This window comes from Chlorocebus sabaeus, chromosome 11 (assembly GCF_047675955.1).
Source record: "Chlorocebus sabaeus isolate Y175 chromosome 11, mChlSab1.0.hap1, whole genome shotgun sequence".
In the NCBI taxonomy this organism is placed as follows: domain Eukaryota; kingdom Metazoa; phylum Chordata; class Mammalia; order Primates; family Cercopithecidae; genus Chlorocebus; species Chlorocebus sabaeus.
The window spans coordinates 46,858,063-46,875,214 of NC_132914.1; the positions used below are offsets into that span (position 1 = coordinate 46,858,063).

The following is a 17,152-nucleotide window of genomic DNA, read 5'->3' on the forward strand; positions in this document are numbered from 1 at the left end:
ACCGGTTTTTATTTTTAAACACCTTTATGAAGATTTAATTCAGATTACATAAAATTTACCCCGTTAGGCCGGGCGCGATGGCTCACACCTGTAATCCCAGCACTTTGGAAGGCCGAGGTGGGCAGATGACAAGGTCAGGAGTTCAAGACCAGCCTGGCCAACATGGTGAAACCCCATCTCTACTAAAAATTAAAAAAATTAGCCGGGTGTGGTGGCACATACCCATAATCCCAGCTACTCAGGAGGCTGAGGCAGGATAATTGCTTGAACCCAAGAGACGGAGGTTGCAGTAAGCCGCGGTTGCACCACTGCACTCCAGCCTGAGTGACAGAGCAAGACTTCATCTTGGGGAAGAAAAAAAAAAGAAAATTTACCCCTTTAAAGTGTACAGTTCAGTGGAGGGTTTGTGTTTTGTTTTTAATTTTTTTCTGTAACCCAGGACAGTGCTAAAGTTCAGTGGTTTTTTGTTTTATTTTGTTTTTTGTTTGTGTATTTGAGATGGAAACTCGCTCTTGTTGCCCAGGCTGGAGTGCAATGGCGCAATCTTGGCTCACAGCAACCTCCACCTCCCAGGTTCAAGAGAATCTCCTGCCTCAGCCTCCCAAGTAGCTGGGATTGCAGGCATGTGCCACAATGCCCAACTAATTTTTGTATTTTTAGTAGAGATGGGGTTTCACCATGTTGACCAGGCTGGTCTCAAACTCTTGACCTCACGTAATCTGCCCACCTCGGCCTCCCAAAGTGCTGGGTTTATAAGCGTGAGCCACCACGCCCAGCCAAGTTCAGTGATTTTTAACACATTTATAGACTTGTGCAACCATCATCACACTCTAATTCCAGAACATTTTTTACCATCTCAAAAGAAACTCATTGCCCAGGCTGAAGTGCAGTGGAGTGATCTTAGCTCACTGCATCCTCCGCTTCCCAGTTCAAGTGATTATTGTACCTCAGCCTCCTGAGTAGCTGGGACTATAGGTGCGCACCACCTGCCCGGCTAATTTTTGTATTTTTGGTAGAGACAGTGTTTCCCCATGTTGGCCAGGCTGGTCTCGAACTCCTGGCCTAAGTTATCTGCCTGCCTCAGCCTCCCAAAGTGCTGGGATTACTGATGTAAGCCACCATGCCCAACCCTGAGATGGCTTTTGAGGGGCCTGAGATGGCTTCTGAGGGGCTTGAGATGGAGGAAGAGGGCCTAAGTAGCTTCAGAATGAAAAGACCAAGCCAGGATTAGAGGGTTAGAAATTTCAGCCCCATCCCCCAAGACCTCCAGGGAGGGAAGTGGTGACTGGAGATTGAGTTTGATCACCAAAAGGTCAAGCCTTAATTATGCTTATATAGTGAAAAGTCTGGCGAGGCACGGTGACTCACACCTGTAGTACCAGCACTTTGGGAGGCCAAGGCAACAGATCACCTGAGGTCAGGAGTTCGAGACCAGCCTGGCCAACATGGTGAAACCCCATCTCTACTAAAAATACAAAAATTAGCCGGGTGTGGTGTCAGGCACCTGTAATCCCAGCTACCCGGGAGGCTGAGACGGGAGAATTGCTTGAACCTGGGAAGCAGAGGTTGCAGTGAGCTGAGATCTTCTCCCCCAGACTGGGGGACAAGAGCAAGACTTCGTCTCAAAAAAAAGAAAAGAAAAGAAAAGAAAACAAAGCTCCATGAAACCCCCTAAATAATAGAGTATGGAAAGCTTCATAGTTGTTGAAAAAATTGGTGTTAGGAGGGTGCCAACCAGGAGAAGGCGTGGAAACTCCATAATTTCCTCTACCTTCTACCGCCACCCAGGGCATACTTTTCTCTGTGCATCTCTTCCACTTAGCTGTTCCTGAGTTATATCCTTTACGCATTGCTAAATGTAAGTAAAGTGTTTTCCTATATTCTGTGAATTGTTCTAATGCATTATTGAACCTGAGGGAGGTTGGCGGGTATTCTTGAATTTATAACTGTTCGGTGGCAAACAGGGACTTGTGACTGGCACTTAAAGTGGGGCAATTTTAGGGAATTGAGCCAAGAGAATCGAATTTAATTGTTTGACACCCAATTTGTGTTAGAGAATTGGAGAATTGGTGTTTAGTGTCAGAAAAAAAACCTTACAGAATAGTTATGTATGGTACAGTGCACTCTTGACATAACTAATGTCATCTTAGAAAAATACTCCATTTTGTATTTATGTTTTTATTTTTATTTATTTATTTATTTTTGAGACAGAATCTCACTCCGTCGCCCAGGCTGGAGTGCAATGGCGTGATCTCAGCTCACCGCAACCTCCAACTCCTGGATTCAAGCAATTCTCCTGCCTTAGCCTCTTGAACAGCGTGCCACATGCCTGGCTAATTTTTGTATTTTTAGTAGAGATGGGGTTTCACCATGTTGGTCAGGCTGATCTCAAACTCCTGACCTCGTGATCTGCCCGCCTCGGCCTCCCAAAGTCCTGGGATTACAGGTGTGAGCCATTGCACATGGCCATTCATTTTTTTATTTTTATTTTTTTGAGACAGAGTTTCACTTTTGTCACCCACGCTGGAGTGCAATGGCGTGATCTTGGCTCACTGCAACCTCTGCCTCCCGGGTTCAAGCAATTCTGCCTCAGCCTCCTGAGTAGCTGGGATTATGGGTGCCCGCAAAGACGACTAGCTAATTTTTTTTGTATTTTTAGTAGAGATGGGGGTTCACCATGTTGGCCAGGCTGGTCTCAAACTCCTGACCTCAGGTAATCCACGTCCTCAGCATCCCAAAGTGCTGGGATTATAGGCATGAGCCACCGCTCCCAGCCTCCATTTTATATTTCTTTTTTTTTTTTTTTTGAGACGGAGTCTCGCTCTGTCGCCCGGGCTGGAATGCAGTGGCTGGATCTCAGCTCACTGTGAGCTCCGCCTGCCAGGTTTATGCCATTCTCCTGCCTCAGCCTCCCGAGTAGCTGGGACTACAGGCGCCCGCCACCTCGCCCGGCTAGTTTTTTGTATTTTTTAGTAGAGACGGGGTTTCACCATGTTAGCCAGGATGGTCTCGATCTCCTGACCTCGTGATCCGCCCGTCTCGGCCTCCCAAAGTGCTGGGATTACAGGCTTGAGCCACCGCGCCTGGCCCATTTTATATTTCATAGGGCATTTTGTCAACAAGGATGAGATGCTTTGCTTAATAAAGTTTTTTAAAAGATGCATCCAGCCAGTTAAGGACACAAGCATGCTCTTCCACTATCAGTTCTCACTAGAGGGTTCTGTGACTATAAAAGATGAGGCAAAGCAGACCCGATGGCTCACGCCTGTAATCCCAGCACTTTGGGAGGCCAAGGCGGGCGGATCACCTGAGGTCAGGAGTTTGAGACCAGACTGGCCAACATGGTGAAACCCTGTCTCTACTAAAAATACAAAAAATTAGCCGAACGTGGTGGCAAGTGCCTGTAATCCCAGCTACTCGGGAAGCTGAGGCAGAAGAATCGGTTGAACCAAGGAGACAGAGGTTACAGTGAGCCGAGATTGCGCCTCTGCACTCCAGCCTGGCAACAGAGTGAGATTCAGTCAAAATAAAATAAAATAAAATAGCCGGGCATGGGTGGCTTACGCCTGTAATCCCAACACTTTGGGAGGCCGAGACCAGTAGATCACCTGAAGTTAGGAGTTCGAGACCAACCTGGCCAACATGACAAAACCTGGTCTCTACTCAAAATCCAAAAAATTAGTCGGGCATGGTGGCGGGCACCCAGTAATCCCAGCAACTTGGGAGGCTGAGGCAGGAGAATCGCTTGAACCCGGGAGGCAGAGGTTGCAGTGAGCCGAGATCGCGTCATTGCACTCCAACATGGGCAACGAGCAAAACTCCGTCTCAAAAAAAAAAAAAAGATGAGACCTTCAGCACTTCAGCAGCTTGAAATGGTCATCTTAACTGACATTGTCTCGCGGTCAGTCACTCGTGATAAGAACTTGGCATCTGCTTCTGAAGGCTCTGCCACATCAAAGACTCTTCCTCGCAAGACTGACAGACCAACTGGTCCAAAACAGAACTCCTTTTCTTCTTTGCTCCCCCTGGACTGGTTATTTAACCCTTTCTCCTATCTCTTTCTCCTCTTGATGTTAAATGTTACTTTATCGTGGAATGTTTAACTTGTAACATTTATATATTGATTAATTTTACTATTATATATGGTTTACAATATTGACTGGTTTGTGTGCACACAGCTCTGACTACTGAGTGAACAGGAAATACTGTTAGCCGTGGCAGGTATCCAGATCATCAGCAGCGAATCCATACAGGCCTGAAGCAATCTTAATTCTTGCCTCCTCAGAAGAAAGAATTCTACTGAGGGGCATAAGGCAGAAGAAGAAACCGAGGCAAGTTTTAAAGCAGGAGTAAAAGTTTATTAAAAAGCTTTACACCAGGAACGAAAGGAAGGAAAGAACACTTGGAAGAGACCCAAGTGGGCAACTTGAAGGAGAAGTGCCCCATTTCACCTTGGACCTAGGATTTTTTATTTATTTATTTATTGAGACAGGGTCTCACTCTGTCACCTAGACTGGACTGCAGTGGAGCGATCTCAGCTCACTGCAACCTCTGCCTCCCAGGCTCAAGCGATTCTCCTGCCTCAGTGTTGCGAGTAGCTGGGATTACAGGGCACACACCACTACCACCTGGCTAATATTTTTATTTTTATTTTATTTTATTTTATTTATTTATTTATTTTGAGACGGAGTCTCGCTCTGTTGCCCAGGCCGAGGTCAGGAGTTTGAGACCAACGTGTTAGCCAGGATGGTCTCGATCTCCTGACCTCGTGATCTGCCCGCCTCGGCCTCCCAAAGTGCTGGAATTAGACCGTGCCCGGCCTAATTTTTGTTTTTTTGTTTGTTTGTTTTTTCGAGACAGAGTCTCACTCTGTCGCCCAGGCTGGAGTGCAGTGGCACGATGTTGGCTCACTGCAAGCTCCACCTCCTGGGTTCACACCATTCTCCTGCCTCAGCCTTCTGAGTAGCTGGGACTACAGGCACCTGCCACCATGCCCGGCTAATTTTTTGTATTTTTAGTAGAGACGGGGGTTCTCTACTAAAGAGATGGTGTTAGCCAGGATGGTCTCCATCTCCTGACCTCGTGGTCTGCTCGCCTCTGCCTCCCAAAGTGCTGGGATTACAGGCGTGAGCCACAGCGCCTGGCCCTAATTTTTATATTTTTAATAGAGATAGGGCTTTACCATATTGGCCAGGCTGGTATTGAACTCCTGACCTCAAATGATCCACCCTCCTCAGCCTCCCAAAGTGCTGGGATTACAGGCATGAGCCACTGCGCCCGGTCCAGACCTAAGATTTTATATGCTGGCCTACTTCTAGTGTTTTGTGCCCCTTTCCCTTTTTTCTTCCCTTACGGTGAGCTGCCCACATGCACGGTGGCCTACTAGCGCCTGGGAGGTGAGCATGCGCAGTGTGTTTACTGGAGTTGTAAACATACTCACCTGAGGTTTTCTTCCCTTTTCTGGTGGAATGCTCTGGAAGGTCATACGCCTCCATTTTGCCTCTTAATGTGCATGCTTGAGGCCTCGCCCAGTTCCTTAGATCTTATGGAAGCTGCTGATTACCAATTTCAGGTGTTTATCTGTTAGGAAACTGCCTCTCCCTGGTACTGGCTGTGACCAATTATTTTAGATAGGTAGTGTGACAACTGCCTGACCATTGGTCACCTGACATTCCTGGTGGGTGCAGGGAGCCCTCTCCTGCCCTGCTCATGCCTGACTAGCTACCTACTCTAACAGTACTGAGGAGATTGCCTCCTTGGGAACTCCATGTAGCTCCTGGCTTTTGTGATCGCAATAGCATAAATAAAAACCTGACACTGTGGAAACACACAAACATGCAACGACCTGCTTATCTCTAACCTTGCACCGCTCACTGAGGCAGGAGAATAGGGCCTAGAGGCAGGGAACCCAAGGACTTCGTAGAACTAAATCAAATGAAAACACTTCAGCTATGACAAAAAGTATCCTCTTCATTTACATAGGGTGTATACCAAGTAACCAATGGAAACCTCTAGAGAGTTATTTAAACCCCAGAAAATTCTTTTTTATTTATTTATTTTTTGTTGTTGTTGTTTTTTGAGACAGTCTCGCTCTGACTCCTAGGCTGGAGTGCAATGGTGCCATCTCATCTCACTGCACCCTCCGCCTCCTGGGTTCAAGAGATTCTCCTGCCTCAGCCTCCTGAGTAACCAGGGTTACAGGCGCCCGCCACGGGCCATGCCTGGCTAATTTTTGTATTTTTCAGTAGAGACAGGGTTTCTCTGTGTTGGTGAGGCTGGCCTTGAATTCCCGACCTCAGGTGATCCGCCCGCCTTGACCTCCCAAAGTGCTGGGATTACAGGTGTGAGCCACCACACCCTAAACCCCAGAAAATTCTGTAACTGAGCTCTTGAGCCCCTGTGTTCGGCCTGCTCCCACCCTGTGGAGTGTACTTTCATTTTCAACAAATCTCTGCTTTTGTTGCTTCATTCTTTCCTTACTTTGTACATTTTGTCCAATTCTTTGTTCAAGATGCCGAGGACCTGGACACCCTCCACTGGTAACATCATGACATGTATGCAAAAATTGTCTGCAAAATTTACATATAAACGATTAGAATTTAAGAGTTCCCAAAACCCATTTTAGACAGGGTTTCACCATTTTGGCCAGGCTAGTCTCAAACTCCTGACCTCAGGTGATCTGCCCACCTTGGCCTCCCAAAGTGCTGGAATTACAGGTGTGAGCCACCATACCTGGCAGGGAACTTCATTATTTAAAGGGGAAAGAGCAAGCAGGAGGGGGAAAAAGGTAGGTAGGGTAGGTAGTGAGGCAAATGGTTACATTCTTGTGAGGCTCTGATTAGCCTCAGTAAATTGACATTTTACATATGAAAAGGGAGTAGAAGAAATGAGGCTATGACACAGGATTGTGAAATTACAGCTATCTGGCAACAAAAGGAATGCAGTAATTCAGCTCTCAAGCTTAACTTCCCTTTGGCATAGTGAGTTTGGGGTCCCAAGATTCTATTTTCTTTCACACTAACACCAACAACAATAACAACAACAAAAGAACAAGACATCTGCAAGAAAATAGTGTCTTTATTGAGAGATATTATGATTAATATATTGAGAGATATATCACATGTAGTATTTGGAAGTATCAGATTACAAAGATGCTAATTCTACTTAAATTGCCTTATAAATTCAGTGCACTGGGAAGGTGGAGTAGACATACTTCCCAAATTCCTGCCACTAAATACAACTAAAAACCCTGGACGTTGTATATAAAACAAACATAGGAAGACTGAAAGAAAGGCCGGGCATGATGGTTCACACCTGTAATCCCAGCACTTTGAAAGACTGAGGCAGGTGGATCTCTTGAGGTAAGTAGTTAAAAGACCAGCCTGGCCAATATGGTGAAACCCCATCTCTACTAAAAATACAAAAATTAGCCATATGTGGTGGCATGTGCCTGTAATTCCAGCTACTCAGGAGGCTGAGGCAGAAGAATTGCTTAAACCCAGGAGGTGGAGGTTGCAATGAGCCAAGATCGCACCGCTGCACTCCAGCCTGGGCAGCAGAGTGAGACTCTGTCTCAAAAAGAAAAAAGAAGAAGACTGAAAGATGGAGAGAAGGCAGCAGACAAGCTAAGGATCTTGGGGATCAAAGGAACAACATGGTGATGAGTTTCCTGGGTTTTCTTTCTACCTTACGTCTCGAAGCCTTGGAACTGAAGAAGCTGACAATCCAAAAATGCCAAAGGGTGAGACAAAAAATGAAAACCTGCTCACTAGCCAAAGAACCAGGAAAGGGACAATCTAGCAAGACAGCAAACTTTATATAACAACTCCTGTACTCCATCCAAGTGCTACAGAAAGAACTGTGACCCCACCCCTACCTATATCACCAAGACTTCTGTAGGGAGCCTAGACTTCCACCCTCGCTAGGCTATAAGAAGGTGCTCCGAAGGACAGTCTTTTCTACAAATGGTGCTGGGACAACTGGATATTCACATGCAAAGGAATGTAGTTGGACTCTGCTGTGTGAATAGTGTCCCCCTATCCAACATTGAGTGTCCATTTACAACCTCAGAATATGGCCCTCTTTAGAAATAGAATATTTGCAAATGTAGTTAGTTAAAATGGGGAAATACTGGATTAGAGTGGGCCCTAAATCTAACGACCATCCTTATAAGAAGGCCGTGTGAAGACATAGACACAGCGAGAATGCCTGGTAACAACACGGGCAGAAATTGTAGTGGTATTTACAAGGTAAGTAAGGAATGCCAAGGATTGTCAGCACCAGCAGAAGCTGGAAGAGAGGCATGGGACGGATTCTCCCTCAGAACCTCCAGAAGGAACCAAACTTGCCAAAGCCTTGATTTCAGACTTCTAGCCTACAGAACTATGAGGCAGTACATTTCGTTTGTTTTAAGCCACTCAATTTGTGGTTTAAAAGCAGCTCTAAGAAACTAATAGAGACTCCTACCTCATACCATACACAAAAATTAAAATGGATCAAAGACCTAAATATATGAGCTAAAACTATAAAACTCAGAAGAAAGCAGAGATAAATTTTTATTACTTTTGATTAGGCAATGCTTTTTTAGATATGACACCACAAGCACAAGCAACAAAAGAAAAAACATGGTAAGTCAAACCGTTTTTTTTTAGACGGATTTTCACTCTTGTTGCCCAGGCTGAAGTGCAGTGGTGCGATCTCAGCCCACTGCAACCTCCACCTCCTGAGTTCAAGCAATTCTGCTGCCTCAGCCTCCCGAGTAGCTGAGATTACAGGCATGCACCACTGTGCCCAGCTAATTTTTTTTTTTTTTTTTCGAAACGGAGTCTCGCTTTTTCACCCAGGCTGGAGTGCGATGGCATGATCTCGGCTCCCTGCAACCTCTGTCCCCTGGGTTCAAGTGATTGTCCTGCCTCAGCCTCCTGAGTAGCTGGGACTACAGATGCATGCCACCATGCCCAGCTAATTTTAAATTTTTTTGTAGATATGGGGTCTTGCTATGTTGCCCAGGCTGGTCTCAAACTCCTGGGCTCAAGTAATCCTACCACCTTGGCCTCACAAAGTGCTGGGATTACAGGTGGGAGCCACCATGCATGGCCACAATATGCTTAAAATTACGTTATTTAACGCTACATATGTATATATCTCCACACATATACTATATATGTGTATTTATATATACACATATATATCCTGGGCTAAAGAGGTCCTCCCACCTCAGCCTCCTGAGTAGTTGGGAAGACAGGCAAAGGTACTTTTTTTCTTATGTTTTGTAGAGATGTGGTCTCAGCTGGTCTTCAACTCCTGGCCTCAAGTGATCCTCCTGCCTCAGCTTTTACCCTATTTAAACTTAACTTGAAGAGTTTTAGATATCAACTTAAAAATGACTGGATTTACATAGTTGAATTTTTTTTTTTTTTTTTAGGTGATAAGCAAAAATGTAAAGAACACTGATGCAGAGAAATGGTCACATAGGCCGGGCGTGGTGGCTTATGCCTGTAATCCCAGCACTTTGGGAGGCCAAGGTGGGTGGATCATTTGTGGTCAGGAGTTTCAGACCAGCCTGGCCAACATGGTGAAACCCTGTCTCTACTAAAAGTACAAAAATGAGCCAGGCATGGTGGCAGGCACCTACAGGTGCCAGCTACTTGGGAGGCTGAGGCAGGAGAATTGCTTTTTTTTTTTGAGACGGAGTCTTGCTCAGTCGCCCAGGCTGGAGTGCAGTGGTGCGATCTCGGCTCACTTCAAGATCTGCCTCCTGGGTTCACGCCATTCTCCTGCCTCAGCCTCCCGGGTAGCTGGGACTACAGGCGCCCGCCACCATGCCCAGCTAATTTTTTGCAGTTTTAATAGAGACAGGGTTTCACCATGTTAGCCAGGATGGTCTCAATCTCCTGACCTCGTGATCCACCCGCCTCGGCCTCCCAAAGTGCTGGGATTACAGACGTGAGCCACCACGCCCGGCCGAGAATTGCTTTAACCCGGGAGGCAGAGGTTGCAGTGAGCCAAGGTTGAGCTACTGCACTCCAGCTTGGGCCACAGAGTGAGACTCCATCTAAAGAAAAAAAAAAAAAAAGAAATGGTCACATAATCCAATTCCATAAGAAAATATGTACACTCGGCCTGGCGCGGTGCCTCATACCTGTAATCCCAGCACTATGGGAGGCCGAGGCGGATGGATCACGAGGTCAGGAGATAGAGACCATCCTGGCTAACACAGTGAAACCCCGTCTCTACTAAAAATACAAAAAAAAAACAGATGTGGTGGTGGGCACCTGTAGTCCCAACTACTCGGGAGGCTGAGGCAGGAGAATAGCGTGAACTTGGGAGGTGGAACTTGCAGTGAGCCGAGATAGCACTACTGCACTCCAGCCTGGGCGACAGAGTGAAACTCCGTCTCAAAAAAAAAAAAAGAAAAGAAAAGAAAATATGTACACTCATCTAGTCTCATGACTTTAAATATCCGTATACTGGTAGCTCCCAAATTTATATCTTCTACCCAGGCCTATTGTCTGAAACACGTATCCAGATGCCTACTCTACATCTCCGATTGGATGCCTAATAGGCATCCTAAATTTATCATGTCCAAAACAGAACTCTTGAACTCCACACCACTCCACACACACATACAAACTGCTCCTTTCTTCTCCCAGGATTCTCCATCTGAGTAAATGTAACCTTTATTCACCCGGTTGCTTAGCCCAAAGACCTCTGAGTTATCCTTGACACCTCTCTGTCACTCTCCTGCTCTAATATTTATCATCTAATGCATGAGCAAAACCTGTCAGCTCTACTTAACAAAACATAACCTGAGTGTCTGGCATCTTTCTCTCAGACACTAAAATAATCTACTTCTTACTGCTCTCCCTGTTCTATTCTTGCTGTCTCTTTTTAAAAGTGATCCTTTTTTTTTTTTTTTTTGAGACTGGAATTTCGCTCTTGTTGCCCAGGTTGGAGTGCAATGGCGCAATCTCTAACTCACTGCAGCCTCTGCCTCCTGGGTTCAAGTGATTCTCCTGCCTCAGCCTTCTGAGTAACTGAGATTACAGGTGCATGCCACCATGCCTGGCTTATTTTTGTGGTTTTTTTTTTTTTTTTTGAGACGAAGTCTCACTCTGCTGCTCAAGCTGGAGTGCAGTGGCACAATCTCGGCTCACTGCAACCTACACCTCCTGGGTTCAAGTGATTCTCCAGCCTCAGCCTCCCAAGTAGCTGGGACTACAGGCATGCACCACCATGCCCAGCTAATTTTTGTATTTTTAGTAGAGACAGGGTTTCACCATATTGCCCAGGCTGGTTTTGAACTCCTGACCTCAAGTGACCTGCCCGCCTTGGCCTCCCAAAGTGCTGGGATTACAGGCATGAGCCACCACGCCTGGCCTAGAAGTAAATCTTAATGACGTTGAGTTAGGCAAAGGCTTCTTAGATATGACACCAAAAGCATGCGTAACAAAAGAAAAAACAGATATATTTGACTTCATCACAATTAAAAACTACTTTGCTTCAAAGGACACACTATCAAGAAAGTAAAAAGACAACCCACAAAATGGAAGAAAATATTTGCAAATCATGTATCTGTGGTGTTATATATTGGTTTTCATCCATGGTTCTTGGCTCATTACTTCCATATCCATTGTTACAGTCTTTTGTTAGAATGTTGGGTGTGTTGGGCCTCAGGGGAGGCCTCTGAACTTCTGCTTCTGCCCTCCGTTCATGCTAATCTTCCTTGACATTTTTTCTTTCTTTCTTTCTTTTTTTAAGACAGGGTCTCACTGTCATCCAGACTGGAGGGCAATGTTGTGATCTCGGCTCACTGCAACCTCTGGCTCCTGGATTCAAGCAATTATCCTGCCTCAGCCTCCTGAGTAGCTGGGATTACAGGTGCGCGCCACCACCCCTGGCTAATTTTGTGTGTGTGTTTTTATTAGAGATGGGGGTTTCACTGTGTTGGCCAAGCTGGTCTCGAACTCCTGGCCTCAGGTGATCTGCCCACCTCAGTCTCCCAAAGTGCTGGGGTTACAGGTGTGAGCCACCAGGTCCGGCCAAATCTTTCCCGATCTTTCTTATTGTGGGTCTTTTTTTTTTTTTTCTTTTTTGAGACGGAGTCTCGCTCTGTCGCCCAGGCTGGAGCGCAGTGGCCGGATCTCAGCTCACTGCAAGCTCCGCCTCCTGGGTTTACGCCATTCTCCTGCCTCAGCCTCCCGAGTAGCTGGGACTACAGGCGCCCGCCACCTCGCCTGGCTAGTTTTTTGTATTTTTTTTTTTTTAGTAGAGACGGGGTTTCACCATGTTAGCCAGGATGGTCTCGATCTCCTGACCTCGTGATCCGCCTGTCTCGGCCTCCCAAAGTGCTGGGATTACAGGCTTGAGCCACCGCGCCTGGCCTGATTGTGGGTCTTAATACCCTTCCATGAGAGGGTCCCACCCTATAACCTGGGAGAAGCAATGCTGATATCTTTAAGCTTCTGTAAAAACCCAAGACGACAGGGCTCAGTGAGCTTCCAGACAGCTGAACACATGGAGGTTACCGGAGGGTGGTGGGCCCAGGGAGGGCATGGAAGCTCCATACCCCTTCGCCCATATCTTATCCTACCTACCCTCTTCATTGGTATCCTTTGCAATATATTTTATAATAAACTGGTAAATGTGTCTCCCTCAGTGTTGTGAACTACTCCAACAAACTAATCGAACCCAAAGAAGGGGTCATGGGAGCCTCAACTTGAAGCCAGTGGGTCAGAAGTTCTGGAGGCTGAACTTGTGACTGGTGTGTGTGGGGTTGGAGTTGGGGGGTGGGGCAGTCTTGGGGACTGAACCCTCAACCTGTGGGATCTGACACTATCTCTGAGTGATAGTATAGGAACTGAATTAGAGGACACCCAGCTAGTATCTGCTACTTGGTGTGGGGAAATCCTACACACATTTGGTCACAGAAGTCATCTTCTGTTTGATGATTGTTGTGGTTTGAGAGTAGAAAAACAGTTTGAAGAGGATTTTTCTCTATACATATATAAGATACTTGTATCTAAAACTTATAAAGAACTCTTACAACTCAATAATAAAAAGACAAATAATGAAATTTTAGGCTGGGTGCAGTGGTTCACGTCTCTAATCCTAGCACTTGGGAGGCTGAGGCAGGAAGATCACTTGAGCCCAGGAGTTTGAGGCCATCCAGGGCAACACAGTGAGACCCCATCTCTTTTTATTTGCTTGTTTTGGAGACAAGAGTCTCACTCTGTCACCCAGGCTGGAGTGCAGTGGTGCAATCTCAGCTCACTGCAACCTGCAACTTCCCGGTCCTGGGCTCAAGTAATTCTTGAGCCTCAGCCTCCCCAGTAGCTGGGATTACTGGTGCATACCGCCACACCCAGCTAATTTATGTCTTTTATTTTTATTTATTTATTTATTTATTTATTTATTTATTTATTTATTTGAGACGGAGTCTCGCTCTGTCGCCCAGGCTGGAGTGCTGTGGCCGGATCTCAGCTCACTGCAAGCTCCGCCTCCCTGGTTCCCGCCATTCTCCTGCCTCAGCCTCCCGAGTAGCTGGGACTACAGGCGCCCGCCACCTCGCCCGGCTAGTTTTTTGTATTTTTTAGTAGAGACGGGGTTTCACCGTGTTAGCCAGGATGGTCTCGATCTCCTGACCTCGTGATCTGCCCGTCTCGGCCTCCCAAAGTGCTGGGATTACAGGCTTGAGCCACCGCGCCCGGCCAATTTATTTATTTATTTATTTTTGAGACGGAGTCTCGCTTTGTTGCCCAGGCTGGAGTGCAGTGGCGTGATCTCAGCTCACTGCAAGCTCCGCCTCCTGGGTTTACGCCATTCTCCTGCCTCAGCCTCCCGAGTAGCTGGGACTACAGGCGCCCGCCACCTTGCCTGGCTAGTTTTTTGTATTTTTTAGTAGAGACGGGGTTTCACCGTGTTAGCCAGGATGGTCTCGATCTTCTGACCTCGTGATCCGCCCATCTCGGCCTCCTAAAGTGCTGGGATTACAGGCTTGAGCCACCGCGCCCGGCTGATTTTTGTATTTTAGTAGATACTGGAGTTTCACCATATTGGCTAGGCTGGTCTCAAACTCCTGACCTCAGGTGATCTGCCCGCCTCGGGCTCTCAAAATTCTGGGATTACAGACATGAGGCACCACGCCCGGCCAAGATCCCATCTCTATTTAAAACATAAAATAAAAATTTTAAATGGGCAAAGGATCTAAATATAGACTTCTCCAAAGAAGATACACAAATGACCAATAAGCACATGAGTAGATACTCAAGTCTTTAGCCATCAGAAAATGCAAATCAAAACCCCAGTGAGATACCACTTCACACCCACTAGGATGGCTATAATAAAAGAAGACAGAAAATAACAAGTCTTAGTGAGGATGTGGAAAAATTGGACCTTCTTACACTACTAGTAGGAATGTAAATGATATAACCACTTGGAAAAATAGCTTGGCAGTTCCATGAAATATTAAACAGCTGTAGTAAGACCCAGCAATTCCACTTCTAGGTATATATTCAAATGAAAACATATGACTGCACAAAAACATGTACACAAAAATTAACAGCAATATTATTCATAATAGCTAAAAAATATAAACAGTCCATCAATTAATAAAATGTATATGTATATAATGGAATATTATTTGGCAATAAAAGGAAGTATTGGCCAGGCGCGGTGGCTCACACCTGTAATCCCAACACTTTGGGAGGCAGAGGCGGGCGGATCACAAGGTCAGGAGTTTGAGACCAGCCTGGCCAATATGGTGAAAGCCTGTCTCTATTAAAAATTCAAAAATTAGCCTGGCATGGTTGTGCATGCCCTGTAGTCCAGCTACTCAGGAGGCTGAGGCAGAAGAATCGCTTGAACCCGGGAGGCGGAGGTTGCAGTGAGCCAAGATCCCACCACTGCCCTCCAGCCTGAGTGACAGAGCAAGACTCCATCCCGCCCCGCCCCTGCCCCCCAAAAAAAGAAATGAAGTACTGATACATTCTACAACATAGATGAACCTTGAAAACATTGTGCTCAGCCCGACACAGTGGCCCCTATGATCCTAGCACTTTGGGAGGCCGAGGCAGGCGGATCACCTGAGGTCAGTAGTTCTAGACCAGCCTGGCCAATGTGGTGAAACTCCATCTCTACGAAAAATACAAAAATTAGCTGGGCATAGTGGCACGTGCCTGTAATTCCAGCTACTTGGGAGGCTGAGGTTGGAGAATTGCTTGAAGCTGAGTGGCAGAGGTTGCAGTGAGTTGAGATCGTGCAATTGCACTCCAGCCTGGGTGACAAAGCGAGACTCCATCTCAAAAAAATAATAAATAAAAATAAAAAAATAAAACTGTGTTAAGATAAAGAAGCCCTATATTACATGATTCTATTTGTATAAAATGTATGGAATAAGCAAATTCATAGGGACAGAAAGAGGATTACTGTGTTTGCCATGAGCTAGTGCAAGGAGATAATGGGGAGTGACTGCTAATGAGTGCAGAGTTTGAGCTTTTGATGAATGATGAAATTAAATTCTGGAATTAGTGAAAAGACAAATATAAAATTTTAAAAGGACAGATATTGCACAAGCTGATGAATATACTAAAAACTTTATACACTAAAGGGTGAATTTTATGGTGTGTATATTATATGGCATGTATATCAACTAAGAATACAAAGAGATTGCTATATTCTAAAATTTCATGCCCTGGTGGTGTTCCTCATAACAATTTAGATCATTGAAATGGAAATATTTCCAAAATAGATGTACTTGAATGGATTAGGAAAAGAAGAAAGAAGCCAGTTATGAATGCCTGCGTATTGTATGCTTCCTTCTACATGAAATGTCTGGAATAGGGAAATATATAGAGACAGAAACTAGATTAGTGGTTGCCTAGAGATAGTGGTTGCCTAGGTTACAGAGTTTTTTAGGGGGTGATGAAAATGTTCTAAAATTGTGGTGATCACACACCTCTGAATATACTAAAAGCCATTGAATTGTATACTTTTTAAAAACTTTTTTAAAACTTTTTTATTTTTATTTTTATTTTTTTTGAGATGGAGTTTCTGTCACCCAGGCTGGAGTGCAGTGGTGTGATCTCGGCTCACTGCAACCTCCACCTCCCGGATTCAAGCGATTCTTCCACTTCAGGCTCCCAAGTAGCTGGGACTACAGGAGTGTGCCACCATGCCTGGCCAATACTCTTAATATTTGATAAAGATCCTATTAGACATCTCTCTAAGCATATATACATATATAATGTCACAGCCTAATCTAGAAACTAGTTTCTAGATGAAAGTCACAGTCTTTTTGTAATGTAATATCAGAAGTGACATTGCATCTTTGCTCAGATGGTGCTTGAAATTCTCTTCCTGGAGATTTCTTTAAAAGTTGAATCTTGGCCTGGCGCGGTGGCTCAAGCCTGTAATCCCAGCACTTTGGGAGGCCGAGACGGGCGGCTCACGAGGTCAGGAGATCGAGACCATCCTGGCTAACACGGCGAAACCCCATCTCTACTAAAAAATACAAAAAACTAGCCAGGCAAGGTGGCGGGTGCCTGTAGTCCCAGCTACTCGAGAGGCTGAGGCAGGAGAATGGTGTAAACCTGGGAGGCGGAGCTTGCAGTGAGCTGAGATCCGGCCACTGCGCTCCAGCCTGGGTGACAGAGCGAGACTCCCTTTCAAAAAAAAAAAAAAAAAAATGTTGAATCTTTAGTTTCTAAAACTTCCCTGTTTAAATGCCAATACTTCAGGGAAAAATAACTTCTTAAACAATCAGCTCCATTTTTTTTTTTTTTTTTTAAATCTTTCTCTGTTGCCTAAGCTGGAGTGCAGTGGCACTCACAGCTCACTGCAGCCTCCACCTCCGGGCTCAACAGATCCTCCCACCTCAGCCTCCTTAGTAGCTGGGACTACAGGCACATGCTACCATGCCTGGCTAATTTTTATATTTTTTATAGAGACAGGGTTTCGCTATGTTGCCCAGGCTGGTCTCAAACTCCTGGCCTCAAGCAGTCTACCTGCTTTGGCATCCTAAAGTGCTAGGATTCAGGTGTGAGCCACCAAGCCTGGCCAGTACTCTTAATATTTGATAAAGATCCTGTTAGACATCTCTCTAGGCATATATACATATATAATTTTATGTACATAGATTTATACTATATATTGT

At 45.5% G+C, this 17,152-nt stretch overlaps 1 long non-coding RNA gene across 2 annotated transcripts in view; it reads left to right on the forward strand.

Annotated features, from left to right (window-relative positions):
• Positions 1 to 13,317, forward strand: part of LOC140712761 (uncharacterized) — a 35,237-nt gene extending 21,920 nt beyond the window's left edge. The window contains exon 3 of one of the 2 annotated variants that reach the window (XR_012094491.1): positions 1,789 to 13,317. This is a non-coding gene — a long non-coding RNA (uncharacterized lncRNA). The remainder of the gene's footprint in view (positions 1 to 1,788) is intronic. The other variant, XR_012094490.1, reaches the window with a different exon arrangement.
• Positions 13,318 to 17,152: the final 3,835 nt, after the last annotated feature.